The sequence below is a fragment of the Castanea sativa genome, chromosome 2, assembly GCF_040712315.1.
Source record: "Castanea sativa cultivar Marrone di Chiusa Pesio chromosome 2, ASM4071231v1".
Lineage (NCBI taxonomy): Eukaryota > Viridiplantae > Streptophyta > Magnoliopsida > Fagales > Fagaceae > Castanea > Castanea sativa.
In genome coordinates this window covers 4,265,997-4,271,339 of record NC_134014.1, presented here as the reverse complement: position 1 = coordinate 4,271,339, position 5,343 = coordinate 4,265,997, and positions in this window count along the sequence as shown.

The window sequence follows — 5,343 nt, the reverse complement described above, 5'->3', positions numbered from 1 at the left end:
TCTCTTCTCGGCTTGTTGTTGTGATATCTGTCCGACTTGAAATCCCTTCTCTCCTGCGGGATAACCTTCGCCTTACCCTTCCCCTGCTGTTGGTCTTCCTCGACCCTTTTGTATTCGTCAATACGGTCCATGAGGCGGCGTACACTCCATACGGGTTTTTCGGTCAAGGACTTCCTCAAGTCATGATCAGTTGGAAGGCTCACTTTAAAGGTATTGATAGCGACCTCATCAAAATCACCATCTTTCTCGTTAAACATCTCCCAATACCTGTCGGAGTATGCTTTTAACGTCTCGCCCTCTTTCATAGCCATGGACAACAGTGAGTCCAATGGTCGAGGAACTCTGCTGCATGTAATAAACCGTGACGCGAATGCTCTAGTCAGTTCCCCGAACGAACCTACAGACCCTGATTTAAGACCGTTGAACCACCTCATAGCAACAGGTCCTAAGCTAGAAGGGAAGACTTTGCACATCAGGGTCTCATTATGAGAATGTACCGCCATTCTCTGGTTAAAGTGGCTCACATGTTCCACCGGGTCAGTCCTGCCGTTATAAATGGTGAAGGTGGGCTGAGTGAACCTCCTGAGGAGACTCTCATTCTCAATCCTGCGTGAGAATGGCGATTTGGAGAGTTGGTGCAACGCCCGGCTCATGGCATCATTCCCTAAGCCCCTAGAGGGGAGCTTCTTGTTCCTACAACCTGGTGGGTCATCCTCTTTGCAAGAGGATGTTTTACTGAGGGGCGACCATGACCTCGAACTGTAACTACTTCCCCGGGCTTCCCCCGAAGAGGTATTAGATGAGGGTGAAGCACGCCTCCGCCTGACGCGACGCAGCTTCTCCTTAAGGTGATCAATCTCCTTCTGCATGGCATTGGCATCATCTTCGTGGGTGGCCTTGCCTCCACCGTGAGTATGACTTGCTCTAGGATATTCAGTGTGAACGCTACCCTCTCGATCCTCCCGGCGTTCAAGACGTTCGAAAGGATCCTCAAGTTGTGATCCCTGAGATTCTGCATGGTACGAGCCTAAGCTTGCCATGGTGTTCGAGTTCCTTTAACACTAGATTCCCATAGACGGCGCCAGTTGTAAGTGCACAATTGCGCCTGGACCCAAAAACACACGTGGGCTCAGGCCCAATGAGCCTTAAACAATAATATTTGTAGAGTGTGGGTTCGCAATCTAGTTTAGTGGTGTTCGAAGCTTGATGAACAGGCTAGAATGTTACAATATTTGCAAACAATGGATAAATAGGGCAAATGAACCTCCTCGGACGTAAGCCGAGGACAATTTATTTATATTATTTCTCTTTCTTCTTCTTTTTTTCTTTCAAAGGTTACAGTTCTTAGTCTTTTTCCAGTCACCACCCCCTTTCTTTACTCTCTTCCCTCTTTAAATACTTCTTCTTCTTCCCTCTTTATCCATGTGTAGCGCAAATTACCCTATTAGACACCTGTCCCATCCACCACCCTCTGGAAGTCTTCAAAATGATAGTAAGAAGGCTGACTTCCACTATTCAGGGGTCATTTTCCCATTAATGCGGCCAGGGAGGTAGGTGTAGGGTCTTTTATATGGAGGTAGCAGCCTTTTTCTGAGATATTTTTCTCACACCGTTGCGTCTAGAGGGTACTTGAATCCCCCTCTTAATCAACATTTTTTCCAGAACTCTGCCTTGATCTTTTTGGCGAATCTCAGGGTCTTCGCGGGTCTGTCCGAGGAGAGATTCGTCCTCGGACGAATCCTTGGACTCTCGACCTATGGGCCGACCTGTAGCTCTAGAGGCTTTTAGTCTAAAACGAACTAGTGCCCATCAATAAAGCCCAAGGCCCAAATACTTACTTAGGTCCTTTTATTCCCCACAAATATAAATGTTCTTGATCGGCCAAAAACAGTGACAGTCCCCATTTAGACAATATAATGTCAATCACAATCAATTGACAAATTTTACTATTTATTTATTTTTTTGCTTGAAATCATTTAACGATTTTTTATCGTATACAACTATTCCTATACATGTGGATATAAATGTACATCATGGTCCTAATCTTTTTTCTACATAAAATAGATGTGATATGTACTATCACGTCCTAATCAATCCTTAAAAGCCGCAATTCCTTATTAGCTACGTGTGTGTTCTAAAAAAAATATATTCAGTATTGTTGGATCGTCCCACATCAATACGGCGTGATATTGAGAAGGAGTTTATCACTTGCTCTGCAACACTAATTGCCGCATGTAGTTTTAGTGTTGGCGTGTGAGTGTATTCCCTTATCTCATCTCCTTTCCTTATATACATGTGTGCGTGTGTGTATTTCTCAACAAAAAAAAAAACATCCTAATCAATCCTTAAAAGCTGCATTTTTTGAAGAAAATTTTGCCTTTAGTATTGGCTGAATTAAAAATCAGCAATTTTCACAAGAGTATATTGGCACATCCCAGATAGCAAAAGATAACTAAATTTGTACATATCAATAACTTTTTTTTCATTTTTTCTTTTTTGAGAAGAAATATATTTATAACTTGAAGCAGCACAAATCCTTTTCATCCTCAAGCTCAATTAAGGTATTCACTCCCCTTTCAGTTTATAAGCAAAATTTTAAATAATGAATAAATATTACCTAATTCCAGGCAGAGATGGTAGAAGCAATAAAAAAAAAAAATCTATCTACAAAAAGGAAAAAATGGAGAGGTAGAAAGAGAGTGATTACTTTTTTTTGTTCAAAATGGGGTTTTACTCCTTTCAAAAAAACTTTCCAGCATTTTACCTCATTTTTCAAACTATTTAGGTAAATGCTTGTTTTGAAACTCGATTTTTAAAAAATCAAGTTTAAAATTCAAAATTCGATTTTTGGACAATCAAGTTATAGCGAAATTGGACTTAGAACAAAAAATGTTTGGAACTCAAGTTCTTTAAATGGAACTCGAGTTCCCTCCAGTTCCTTCAATGGAACTTGAGTTCCTTGGACCTCGAGTTCCACAAAATTTTTTTTTTTTTCAGTTCGCTATAATTCGATTGTTCAAAAATCAAGTTTTAAATTGGAACTTGATTTTTAAAAAATCAAATTTCAAAACAGGAGCATTTTCCTAAATAGTTTCACACAGAGGTCATTTTGCTAGATATTTATAAATAAATAAATAATAAAAAAAGGCAAAAGCCCTTTTTTTTTTTTTTTGTCATTATCAGACCATGAAATACATGGGAGAGGAAAATTAATTACCAATCCTTAATTATTATATCTCTTATACCATGCTCTTCTCTACAATCTCCATGTAGATTACTCTAGCATATTCAATTTGAAGTTTTGAACCCTTTTGGTCTTTTTCGGACTCCACCCAAAATCTACATCATTATAAATGTCCTTGGTGAGCTACAAACAGTGACAATCTCCAATTAGACAACGCAATGTCAATCATTTTATGCATTTTAATCGTATACAACTATTCCCATATACATGTGGATATATATGTATGCATCATGGCCTAATCTTTTTCCAACATAAAGCGGAATATGTACTATCACGTCCAAATCATTCCTTTTTTTTTTTTCTTTTTTCTTTTTTTGAGGGAAACGTCCAAATCATTCCTTAAAAGCCGCATTTTCTCAAGAAAACGTTGCCTTTAGTCCTGGCTGAATTAAAACTCAGCAATTTTCACAACAGCATAATGGCACGTCACAGATAGCAAGAGATAACTAAATTTTTCACATGTCAATAGCACACTATCCCAAATCCCCACACACGTATATCACATCCTAATCTATTTTGTGTTTTTGTTTGCTTCCTTTTTCTTTTTCTTTTTCTTTTTTTGTTAGGTAAGTAACATCATGCCCAGTTAGTCCACCACAATGGCTTAACTACCAATTTTAATAAATTAATTTAATTATTAACCCTATAGTGAATCAGTTAAGATTCAAATTGCTACCATCAATACGAAGAGCCTTATCACTCCATGAACCATAAACATATTCACACAAAGACAAGTATATGTTCATGGAGTGAAAACCCAATAAAAACATTTTGGGGTCAAGCTCAACTCAACAAATCCACTATAGAAATTTGTTTTGGTACATTTGATACTCACACAAGTTCTCATATACAAGTAATCAAACCTAAGTACCCAAGCTCTCCAAACTTCTATATTAGCAATTGTACACTCTGACCTTGTGCCTTCTAAGTTACTCATTATTGCAAGTCATTAAACCAATCACAAACCTTTGCTACTTCAAAATCCTTGAAGTTTTGTTGTTGCCTATGTGATTTCAACAAAATGTCCAACACAAGTATGGAGAATCAATGGGATAGGTGGGAAGATAAAGGAAAGCTCATTATAGGGTGTGTTTTTTTCCCTGTTTTGTGTGATTTTCTTGATCTTTAGGTAATTAGGGTTGTTGGATTCTTGTTTAAATAGGCATAAGGATTCTGGGTTGAGTGGAGTGGAAACAAAGTCAGTGGGTTTCCAAATTAGGTTTGCTTGACCAAACATCTCGTGAATTTTTGCCATAAGATTTTTTCCGAGCACCCAATTCAATTCACCAATCTTGTCTTCTCACTCAACTTCAACCTTTACTTCATCCTTGCAATTACAATGGAACATAGTCCAACAATTTATGAATAAATTTTTCATAGAATTAGCCAACATTAAAAGTCCTTAACACAATAGAAATACAATAAGAATTGAAGTATATTTAGAGCCGTGAATCAGTGATTTTCCTTAAGACGGTATTTGCCCCCACTTGAATGAGTTTGCTAACAGGTTGCAGAAAAACCATCTTCATGATACAACTAAGCTTGGATTGTACAAGTATAAATCTTGGAGAATCTTGTGAATTTATGTATGGTGTGCCAAAATATGTTCAAATTATAAAACCTTTATGAAATCAATAAATACCTAAAAATGGATGATTATATATAATTTACAAAGAATTGTCAATGAAAATACACCTTTAAAAGGTTGCTTATGTGAGAACAAGCACTTTAAAGCGTTTTCAAGGCTATTTCTAACAATCAAAGACACAAAAAATAAATAAATAAATACTAATTTCCCTTAATTTAAATCAAGTCCACACGCTGTAGATTGTTTGGTGTACATTTTTTTATTATTATTTTACATTCGAGTACCAATATACCATAAAGTACAGTTGTATATTGTAATCATTCAAGGAAGAATTAACAAACAAACAAATGGTAGTGTGTACAGATAAATAGTACTATGCATTATTTAAAAAAAGAACAAGATTTGTTTTCTAGGTAAAACTCTAAATTTATATTTTATAATAAACAAAATTATCATTTTTGGTTCTTATATTATGGAATTATTGTCAATTCGGTCTTTACTAACAACAGCC